This window comes from Bombina bombina, chromosome 10 (genome assembly GCF_027579735.1).
Source record: "Bombina bombina isolate aBomBom1 chromosome 10, aBomBom1.pri, whole genome shotgun sequence".
Taxonomy (NCBI): domain Eukaryota; kingdom Metazoa; phylum Chordata; class Amphibia; order Anura; family Bombinatoridae; genus Bombina; species Bombina bombina.
The window spans coordinates 159135167-159148215 of NC_069508.1; positions in this window are offsets into that span (position 1 = coordinate 159135167).

Below are 13049 nucleotides of genomic sequence, written 5' to 3' on the forward strand. Positions count from 1 at the left end.
AAACACACGCCCACCCTCACAGAGACACCCATAGAAAAAGCTCAAAGACATATGCACACACCTTCACAGACATCCACAGAAAATGCACAAAGACATACACACCCACTCTCACAGAGATACCAACAGAAAAAAATACATACACACTCATAGAGACACAAACCAAAGCAAAAAGACATAAACACAGACACCCACAGAAACACTCACAGGAGGAAACATTTATGCACCTTGCATCCCCTAAATCAACAGTGTGTGACATGCATGATAAAAAAAAATGCAGAATGTGCAAACAAAAATAATTCTGTGAATTCAAAATTGTACATTAATGATCTGGGTAGATGGCTAGATGAAGAAAAGTACTTTTAAAAGGTTGACATATGTTTGTTTGATATTTTCCCCATTTTCACCAACCAAGAGCACCACTTCAAATATAGTGTACAAATGTTCCCATCTGTCAGCTGTACTTGTGGATTTTGAAAATGCTGTACTCTATATGGTCTTGGTGGAACCATAAGCTGTGGTACTCATACCATTAGATCTGGTTAAATGCAGGATTTAAGCTTGTTGGTATGCATTTCAAAATTAAGTCAGCTGTAGAGTAAACTGAACAGTTTTAAGTTAACCTGTCTCATTTCCAACACTGAGCAATCTTAGTCTGAGAGTATAACATGTTATGCAGATGTAAAAATCTTAGATAAAATACCTCCTTGTATCTGGAAATTCCTTGCATAAAGGGGCAGTAAACTGGAATGTAATATATATCATTTGTGTATTGAGGAGGAAACATTTCTGCATGATTTTAAATATAGAATTTCTACAGCATTGTCAAATAATCATAAATACACTGCTGCTAAAAAAATGTGTTTTTATGGACCCCTGGCCCCACCATACAACTACTACCACACTGAAGTTACAATCTTAAATTGCACAAAGAAATAAAAAACATTTGCTAAGTAATTCCTACCTCCTCTGCAAATGAAAGTGATCAGCCGTCTGACTCAGGCACACACTCTACAAACAAAGTGCAGAGTCTGTCTCACACTGTGCATAGTGGCTTAGTGCACACTCCTTGTAATAAAATTTCCATGCTCAATTAGCACTCTGCTGTAGTACCCACTGGTGGCTGCCAAAATTTTTATTTTTTTTATTTTTTTTTAGTTCTTGCCTCATGGGGCCCCCCTAGCCCATTGGGCCCCTGACAGGAGTCACCCCTGTCACCCCCTGATGGCGGCCCTGTCAGTATATGCTAACACAACACATGTCTGCGCTACTAATCATCAGTATATGCGAACACAACACACGTCTGCGCTACTAATAATCAGCATATGCTAACACAACACACGTATGTGCTATTAGTCATCAGTATATGCTAACACAACACACGTTTGCGCTACTAATCATCAGTATATGCTAACACAACACACGTCTGTGCTAGTAATCATCAGTATATGCGAACACAACACACATCAACACTTCTAATCCTCAGTATATGCAAACACAACACACTTCTGTGCTACTAATAATCAGTATATGCGAACACAACACACATCTGCTCTACTAATCATCAGTATATGTGAACACAACACACGTCTGCGCTACTAATAATCAGTATATGCTAACACAACTCACGCCTGTGCTATTAATCATCAGTATATGGTAACATAACACACATCTGCGCTACTAATTATCAGTATAATCTAACACAACACACGTCTGCGCTACTAATCATCAGTATATTCTAACACACGTCTGCGCTACTAATCATCAGTATATGCTAACACAACACACGTCTGTGCTACTAATTATCAGTATATGCTAACACAACACACGTCTGCTCTACTAATCATCAGTATATGGTAACATAACACACATCTGCGCTACTAATTATCAGTATAATCTAACACAACACACGTCTGTGCTACTAATCATCAGTATATTCTAACACACGTCTGCGCTACTAATCATCAGTATATGCTAACACAACACACGTTTGCGCTACTAATCATCAGTATATGCGAACACAACACATGTCTGTGCTACTAATCATCAGTATATGTGAACACAACACAGGTCTGTGCTACTAATCATCAGTACATTCTAACACAACACACATCTGCGTTACTAATCATCAGTATATGCTAACACAACAACACGTCTGTGCGACTAATCATCACAGTATATGCTAACACAACACACATCTGCGCTACTAATCCTCAGTATATGCTAACACAACACACGCTCAGTGGATCATGTTCGCCCGACATATGATAAACCGGCCCTATGTGCGCTAACTTCAGGACTTCGGATATTATGACCACAATAACTTCTCCCTAAAGATTTCAATGTATTATGCAGAAGAAGAAAAAAGCCTAACACATCACTCGTGCGCTGACCCGACACTGCTTTAGAACTACAGCGCTAAACCTGAAGGTAATTATGAATATTTAACAGTCCAGTGTTCTTTTTATTTTAAAATATTTATTTCCATATAAAGCTGATTTTTTTTCTCGTAAAATATATATCTATACCTATATATCTATATGAATATATACAGTAGGTATATACAGTATATATATATATATATATATATATATAAAGTCAAATAGCCTGTAGCCCAGCACTCCAACCAGGTGGAGCAGCCACGACCTGGGTGCAATCCTTATGGAAGATAATTGTAGAAATCAGTGTAGTGGAAGGGCACTCTCAGGGTTTGTATAGAGAAAAATATTTTCTTTATTCTTAGATCATTAATACATGGTCAAATGACCATGTATAAAGAAAATATTTTTCTCTATACAAACCCTGAGAGTGCCCTTCCTCTACACCGATATATATATATTTATCTATCCAAGCAAAAGCAAACAATTCTCCAGTCGTGGATGCAGGTAAAACAAGACAAAGTTTATTGATTAAATTTTAAAATCATATACACACGACATGATTAAAAAGCTGAAGAGGGCATCAGATCAGGTCTCAGATACTGTATATATAGAAATATTTATGTATATGTATATATAGATATATTTAAAAATACTAAGAATATTTTCTTGAAGAACATTGGAATGTTAAATATTTACAGTAAAAACACATTAAAACATTATTAAATATTAAAATTTGTAAAAATTATTTTTTAGAAGTGTATACACGTGTGTGTATATATATACATATTTAAGCACATAAATACAAATATACACACACACACACACACACACACACACATATATATATATATATATATATATATATATATATATATATACACACATTTATATATATATATATATATATACACACACACACACACACACACATTTATATATATATATATATATATACACACACACACACACACACACACACACACACACATATATATATATATATATATATATATATATATATATATATATATATATATATATATATATATATATATATATATATATATATATATATATATATATATATATACACACACACACACACATTTATATATATATATATATATATATACACACACACACACACACATACACATATTTAGACATATATCTATACAATATAGTCCTTTCCAGTCAAATACCTTGCCATATACCATATACCTTTTAACCCTTATAAAAAAATATATTTATATGAATCATTTTTATCAGATGCTGCCCCCAGCAGATTCACAGTCACTTGGCTGCTAGCAGGGGGTGTTTTTGTATTCGATCGTGCGGATTGATGTGCAGTGGACGAGTTAAGGAGCAGTGTCTTAAGTGTCTTAACTCCTGTTTCCGGCAAACCTAAAGGCTTGTGCGGAAACAGTTACATTAGGGCCAATACAGGGGTTGGTAAATCGGCCCCTAGGTCTTCACTCGACAAGCACAAATTATATTGGTGCTCAAGTTTTCACATTTACTTTCGACTTGTAATACGCACGCAAGTTAGCACAGTCGCGATATTGCTTATCGGAACTTACGCTAACTTTAGGGCGCCACTTGTAATCTGGCCCCATATCCATAAAGAGCAGTTTTGTCCAGTTGCTCAGGGTTTTGTCTGTAAGACGGTTACAATAACTGTCAGCGCAGACTTGATGAGCTCTGTGTGTTATAATGTAGTCTCCAGACACAAAAGCTCCAATGAAGAGAACTATTTGTGCTAATTCAATTTGAGAAAAACTCGTTCCACTTCCTAGTGTGACAATGACAGGGGATGTCACCGGCTGTCCGCTTAGGTCACTTTATGCTTCGGCTTCTGCATCAATAACCAGCGATTTAATTAGAGCATGTCGTCTTTGTTTTGTCATTTTATTCAAAGAGTAAATTAAGAAAATTTGCATGCCAGAAGAAATTCATTTGCATAAGTGAGTGGGGCGTCTCTGAGCTTTTGTTATTTCCGTGAGGTGAATATTGTGAGATAAGGTTCAGAAACGCCAGCTCCCACAGGAAAACCTCCAAGCAGCATGCACAGTACGCCAAGACGTGTGCAGAACTTATTCTATATTTATTGTTGCAAACATCCCTTTGTTTGACTCTTTAGCTACCAGAGGCTAAGCAATGAGTTGTAGATCTCTCTGGTAGAAAAGAGGTTTATAGAAAAGTATTTGCAAATGTATTTCATGACATTTTATTGGCTTCACTTATGTGAGTTACAGTTTTCTAATTAAAAAAGTGACAAATGATTTTACCATTTTCTGTCCCTAATTGGCTTCAACAGATAACAACTGCAAACTAATGTACATTATACTTACATAATGATGGTTGCTAGACTTGTTGTCTTCAGTCTCAAACCCAGATTGGCTAGTGTTGGGTGGAGTTTGGCCATTGAAAAACTTTTGCAGCAAACAAGGTATTAATGTTTTCAGAAATGTTCACACTTGGCTAGTATGTTTATATTTTCACAAGAACACATAAAATAAATATTGTACCAAAATACCATCAGATAAACGTAGAAATATGTATTAAGGAATAAACAGAACATATTCTTGTAAGTGCAGAACATTGGAATGTGAAATATTCATATTTTCATGTCGAGTTAGTGCACATGAGAATATGTGATAGGGTTTGCGCAAGAGCCTCCATTGACTTCACAATAATCTAAGTTTAGCTTTTGCACTCATAGGGTTAGGGCACAAGCAAAAACAGTTTACTTTCAACTCATAGGGGCATATTTATCAAGCTTCGAATGGAGCTTGATGCCCCGTGTTTCTGAAACAGCAGTTATGAAGCAGCAGTCACAAAGACAAAGACCGCTGCTCCATAACCTGTCCGCCTGCTCTGAGCAGGCGGACAGGAATCGCCAGAAATCAACCCGATCGTACTCACCCCCCTGCTGGCGGCCTATTGGCCACGAGTCTGCAGGGGGCGGCGTTGCACCAGCAGCTCTTGTGAGCTGCTGGTGCAATGCTGAATACGGCGAGCGTATTGCTCGCCGTATTCAGCGAGGTCTGTCGGACCTGATCCGCACTGTCGGATCAGGTCCGACAGAGCTTGATAAATAGAGGCCATAATACGAGCGCAACCAGACAAGTGTAAAAAGCTTACTTCTAGCGCAGTTAACACTCGAGCCGGAGCGTTAAATAGGGATCCACTCGTAATGTGGCCCTGTGTGCGCAGACCTTTTGTAATCCAGCAGTTAATAGCTGATGTATACTGTGTAGATATACAAAAAGCAAAAAAGAATCCTCCTGTATTGGTGATGTGTGTCCAAGGTAATTATTGACGGCATTTCTAATAAGTGTGGCGCACTGCGCAGCATGTTTTGTTCAGAGTGACTCGGTCAGGTCTCACCAACACAAGGACAGAGCAGCTTCACTAGGGAACACCACAAGAGGTGACCTTTATTTAGTAAGAGGGCTGCGGGCTGTGTTTTGTCTCCAGATAACATGTCTAAATGCATCCACATCTCTCCTGCTGCACATAATGCAGAAACTCAAGCAATGTCTGCTTGAAGCTCTACACACGTTTGTAGCACTAATATATTAGGACAGCGTTGTCGGCTGGAGACTTACGTGAGCCAATGGCATTAACTTTACCTTAGAATCCAGGTACATTAGATCATCTCTCTGGTTTCTCCATCTCAGAGCTCCTAGAATCACAGAACAGCATAACATTTAGCAAATGTGCACTTGATGTGTATTCAGTGTTTTAGTGTGTTGCTTGTTTGTGTGTGTTTAAATTGTGATTGTGTATAGTCAGACTTCAATATATACAGTATATATGCTATAAGTGACAGGGCAACAACGCTGGAAATCACTGTTTTCCAGGCTCCAGCACAATACAGACAGATATCTGGGACTACAATTCCCACAGTCCTCTGCTGCCAAATACTGGTGCTGAGCATGTCTTAACTTTCCTTCATATCTCAGTAACACTGCTAATTTTTTACACCAAATAAAAAAGCACTCCCTAGACATTAAAATATATATGTACATTTCTTAAAAATGAGGCAGTGTTTTTCCTTCTTCTTTTATTGCTGTATGTTTGGCGAATTATTGTCAATCACCTAGATTACAAGTTTTGAGCACTATAGGGAAAGTAACGAACGCAACAAAAGTGGCGTTATTTAATTCTCTATAGCGCTGCCATTACAAGATTTAAAAAACACGGCTTGCGCGGGCGATATGGAGATTTTAAGCTCCATACCGCACCCAAAACAAGCGCTGTGTTTGACATGCTCGTGCACGCTTTCCCCATAGACATCAATGGGGAGAGCCGGCAAAAAAAAGTCTAACAGCTGCGATCGCGGAAACAAAAGCTTTTGTAACGCAGCCTATATTGATGTCTATGGGGAAAATAAAACTAACGTATAAACCTAACACCCTAACATAAACCCTGAGTCTAAACACCCTTAATCTGCTGCCCCCGACATTGCCGACGCCTGCCTACAGTTATTAACCTCTAATCTGCCGCTCCCAATATCGCTGCCACCTAAATAAAACTATTAACCCCTAATCTGCCGCTCCCGATATCGCCGCAACTATACTAAAGTTAGTAACCACTATTCTGCCACACCCCAACATTGCCCCAACTGTATTAAAGTTATTAAGCCCTATTCCGCCGCTCCCGATAGCGCCACCACCTAAAAAAAGATTTTAACCCCTAAACTTCTGGCCTCCCACATCACTACCACTAAATAAACCTATTAACCCCTAAACCGCAAGCCCCCCACATCGCAACAACCTAAATTAAACTATTAAACCCTAACATAACCCTAACCCTAACGTAACCCTAACCTTAACACCCCCTAACTTTAACATAATTAAAATAGATCTAAATTAAACTTACAATTATTAACTAAATAATACCTAGTTAAAACTAAATACTTACTTGTGAAATAAAACCTAAGCTAGCTACAATATTCCTAACTTTTATTTTTATTTAGAAAAAAAGGGGGGTAAATAAAAAAGCGCTAGAGATAATAGCCCCTAAGCCTCTAATTCCTACTAACTTCTTCCTAGATAGTGAATAATTTGAAGGAGATGGGGAGGTGGAAATGAGGCGCTAGAGATAGCACTAGGGGTTAAAAGTACTATGGATAAAGTGATATCTTACTATTATATTAGTGTGTATTTAGAGAGTTAAAGGATTGTAGATGTTGAAATCACATCAGATTAGATAATTAGCGACAGGTGTAAAACATATAAAGGTCTTGTAAATCTTGAAATCACTAAAGAACTATTTATTACAAATGTAACCCTTTTAATAGAGAAGCACAAATCTTAGTGCTATAAAATGGGCATGTAAAATATACAATAAAAATTATAAAATACCTAAGTGTTGCAACACTGATTCATAAATTCAAGTTATTTTGATTAGCACAAAAAACAGTAGGTTTTCTGAGTGGGGACTTTTCTAAAGTATACCAAGGGTTAAACCACAAAAACTGTTACAGAAATGATATGAGCGGTGATACAATGTATCAGATAAAAGTCAATCCTTGCAATGATGCCGTTAGGGATATATATCATGCAGTTACTTTCAGGTTATAATCCCATATGCAGCGATATTAGCTGTGTAGTGGAGTATTAGTGGCAAATATCATATGACAACGGTATTCACGTTTGTAAATGAACAGGAATGCTTGTAATTTTAAGTCAGTTCACTGAATATTCCATTTAGGTAAGGGTTATTAGTGTAAATGTTCTTACCCTTATTTGAAGATGAATCCAGCAAACCTTATTTGCAGCGTTCTGCCTTATTCCCCAGCGCTTGCCGCATCTACTTACTCCGTATTTCCGGCAGCCTCTCAGGTGGGGAATTCCGGGAGATCAATTGCCCTTTGACCTGAGTCCCCGTCTGGATCCTCTGTGCCGTAAATGTAAGGGCAGACACCTCAAGCTGTAGTTTCTTTTTATATACTTGCGCAAGTTACTTGAAGGTTCTTACTTGAAGTCTTTCCTGCACGTTAGTACTGAATGTACGCAGGTAATTCTCCGGTCTCCTCCTGGTGTAATAGAAAGTCACACTCCCATCAACATGTTTCGCAAGGTGTTCTGGCTTTTTCAAGATGAAAATTTTTATTGTATATTTTACATGCCCATTTTATAGCACTAAGATTTGTGCTTCTCTATTAACAGGGTTACATTTGTAATAAATTGTTGTTTATTTATGTTTTACATCGTGTCACTAGTTCTTTAGTGATTTCAACATTTTATTTTTATTTCACAGGTAAGTTTGTATTTATTTTAACTAGGTAGACTAGTTAGTAAATAGTTATTAACTATTTAATAACTACCTAGTTAAAATAAATACAAACTTACCTGTGAAATAAAACCTAACCTGCTTTACACTAAAATGTAACATTACAAAAAATAAAAAAAACTACCATTACAAAAAAAAACTAAATTATCCAAAAAAATAAAGATTATTCCTATTCTAATACCCTTTAAAAAAAACACCCCAAAATAAAAAAAAGCTTAATCTAAAATAAACTACCAAGGGCCCGTAAAAGGGCCTTTTGGGGGGTCCTTTAAAGCAGGGGTCGCCAACCTTTCGGACCTCAGGGACCACTAAACTCACAATTTTGAATCCTGTGGACCACTAACATAATTTTTTTTAAAAAGGTACAAACCTGTATAATGTATATATATGTGTGTGTGTATATATATATATATATATATATATATATATATATATATAAACACACACATACTGTACATAACTAGTATAACCATAGCTAAGTTTACATTATGTATATATTTACACATGTTTAATTATTTTTTGGAATTAACCAACTGAATGACAAAACTGAGAGAATACTTCCTAATGAGTATGGAGATTGCGTAGGGAGATTGTAATTTAACTCCTCCTCCATTGTTTTTCACTGATGTCCAGCCAGGCACTGTAGGGAGTTGCGGCACGACAGGGTGACACCATAAAAGGAGATTAATTCCTGCTTGATGGTGTCAAGGACCACCAAAATCTTCTCGTGGACCACCAGTGGTCCATGGACCACTGGTTGGCGACCGCTGCTTTAAAGGGCCTTTTGTAGGGCATTGCCCTGAGTAAACAGCTCTTTTGCTCAAAAAAAACAAACACCCCTAACACTATACAAACCCCCACCTCCCAAACTACCAAGGGCCCTTAAAAGGGTCTTTTGGGGGCCCTTAAAAGGGCCTTTTGTAGGGCATTGCCCTAAGTTAAACAGCTCTTTTGCTACAAACCCCCCCTGAAAAAATACATTACACAAAATAACAAACAAATTATCAAAAATAAAAAAATGTATTCCTATTCTAATACCCATAAGAAAACACCCCAAAATAAAAAACCTAATCTAGAATAAACTACCAATGGCCCTTAAAAGGGCCTTTTGTGGGGCATTGCCCGAAAGATATCAGCTCTTTTACCTGTAAAATAAAATACAAAGACCCCCCAACAGTAAAACCCACCACCCAACCAACCCCCAAAATAAAAAAACCTAAATCTAAAAAACACTAAGCTACCCATTGCCCTTAAAACGTCATTTGTATGGGAATTGCCCTTAAAATGGCATTTAGCTCTTTTACTGCCCAGACCCTAAACTAAAAAAAAAAACACCCACAAAACCCTTAAAAAAGCCTAACACTACTCCCTGACAATCCACTTACAGTTTTTGAAGTCCCGCTTGAACGATCTTCATCCCGGCATTAAAGTCCTCATCCAGGCGGCGAGAAGTCTTCATCCAGACGGCCTCTTCAATATTCATCCAGGCGGCATCTTCTATCCTGATCCCGGAGGCGCGGAGCGTATACTTAATCTTCAATGCAAGGTACACGATTCAAAATGGTGTCCCTTGCATTCCTATTGGCTGAAAATTTTGAATCAAGCAATAGAATGAGAGCTGCTAAAATCCTATTGGCTGTTCAAATCAGCCAATAGGATTTAAGCAACTCTCATTCTATTGGATGATTCATCAGCCAATAGAATGAGAGATGCTTAAATCCTATTGGCTGATTTCAGTCAATAGGATTTAAGCAGCTCTCATTCTATTGGCTGATGAATCATTCAAAAGAATTAGAGCTGCTTAAATCCTGTTGGCTGATTTGAACAGCCAATAGGATTTTAGCAGCTCTCATTCTTGAATTGTGTACCTTGCATTGAAGATTTAGTATACAGTGGCGACTGTATGAAGAGGATGCTCTGCACCGGATGTCTTCAGGATGGACCTGCTCCGCGCCTCCGGGATCAAGATAGAAGATGCCACCTGGATGAAGATTGAAGAGGCCGCCTGGATGAAGACTTCTCGCTGCTTGGATTAGGACTTTTTGTAATGAGTTAATAAAAAAAATTAGTGGCAGCGATGTCCGTAGCAGCAGATTAGGGGTTAATAAATTTATTATAGTGTTTGCGATGCGGGAGGGCCTCAGTTTAGGGGTAAATAGGTAGTTTATGGGTGTTAGTGTACTTTTTTACACATTAGTTATGAGTTTTATGTTACAGATTTGTAGCGTAACACTCATAACTACTGACTTTACAGATTTTGACATTTTAGGCTGTAACGCCGGCTTTTTAGCCAGAACACAAAACTCGTAATACCAGCGCTATAGGAATCCCATGAAAAAACGTAATTTTTAAGAGTGCGGGACTGACGTTGCGTTACAGGCTAAAAGGCTTGCGGTACAGCTATACCGACAAGACTTGTAATGGCTGCGTTAGGGAAAATAATGCGTTATGGGCCACAACGCTGCTATTTGACTCATAATGCCAAACTCATAATCTAGCTGATTGTTAATAACTCCAAAACTATTGTTATTTAGGCAAACTTATACTATCATCTGCGACATACATTTCCGTATTTAATAAAACAGCAGCTATTTATATTTTGTGACTTTTGCAAAGTAATAAAAAATCATTTGTTCGTGGCTGATTTTATAGCATGGGTTTCATACCATAAATAGAATGAATTTATAAAAGCTGCAGGGCAGAATTTGAAAAAAAAATTGGTCATATGAAGGTAAGATTACTGCATGCCAAACAATAATAAAACGCTCTGTACTGTGAATAAGGACTCCATTGCCCTACTTAACACTCTGATTGGTTAAAGTATTTAGCACATTTTGCACAATTCAGTTGTCTACAGGAGAGCGGTAATCAGAACTAATCAGACAGAATTTGGAGACGCAATCAGAACTTGATTGCTTTGCACTTAGAAAAAAAAGTTACCCTCTTTCTCATAATAAGAGTGAAATAGGGAAGTGATGCAGGAGGATTTATAGAATCATATAAACATTAAAACTTTTTTAACCCTTTATAAAATAAGGCCTGGTTAAAGGTAAAGGTTTAGGGGGTGGACAGCTGGACCAGTAATGGACATCACTTTTATGACAATATTTTATTTTAGATACGTAATGTCATCTCTGGCTTTAAAAGGGATGTTCTGTTCTGCTTCTGCTGTATTTTGGATGGAAACAATTCCTAGCATGTGAGGTATACATTTATACTGTATCAGAAGAATGAGTGGTCTTCATTGTAAAATAAAGTCCTCCCCCAAACAAGTGATTGGTTAATATGATAGGAATGTTTTAAAAATACTATTAATAGGTGCTAACACCTGACTACACTCAGACCGTGGTTGTATAGGTAGCAGTATCTACAGTAGGAATAGTATGTATTGCAGCGAGTAAGACCAATAAAGTGCTTGTTCTAGAGGTAGCCGTATCTGCAGCAGGAATAGTAAGTATTGCAGTGAATAAGGCCAGTAGAATGCTTAGTGTATAGATAATGTTTTTTGCAGCAGGAATAGTAAATATTGCAGTGAGTAAGGTCAGTAGAGTGCTGGTTGTATAGGTAGCAATATCTGCAGCAGGAATAGTAAGTATTGCAGCGAGTAAGGCCAGAAGAGTGCTCGGTTGTATAGGTAGAGATATCTGCAGCAGGAATAGTAAGTATTGCAGCGAGTAAGGCCAGAAGAGTGCTTGGTTGTATAAGTAGCGGTATCTGCAGCAGAAATAGTAAGTATTGCAGTTAGTAAGACAAGTAGAGTACTTGGTTGTATAGGTAGTGATATCTGCAGCAGGAATAGTAAGTATTGCAGTGGGTAAGGCCAGTAGATTGCTCGGTTGTATAGGTAGTGATATCTGCAGCAGGAATAATAAGTATTTCAGTAAATAAGGCCAGTAGAGTGCTGGTTGTATAGGTAGATGTATCTGCAGCAGGAATAATTAGTATTTCAGTAAATAAGGCCAGTAGAGTGCTGGTTGTATAGGTAGATGTATCTGCAGCAGGAATAGTAAGTATTGCAGTGAGTAAGGCCAGTAGAGTGCTTGGTTGTATAGGTAGTGGTATCTGCAGCAGGAATAGTAAGTACTGCAGTGAGTAAGGCCAGTAGAGTGCTTGGTTGTATAGGTAGAAGTATCTGCAGCAGGAATAGTAAGTATTGCAGTGAGTAAGGCTAGTAGAGTGCTTGGTTGTATAGGTAGTGGTATCTGCAGCAGGAATAGTAAGTATTGCAGTGAGTAAGGCTAGTAGAGTGCTTGGTTGTATAGGTAGCAGTATCTGCAGCAAGAATAGTAAGTATTGCAGTGAGTAAGGCTAGTAGAGTGCTTGGTTGTATAGGTAGTGGTATCTGCAGCAGGAATAGTAAGTATTGCA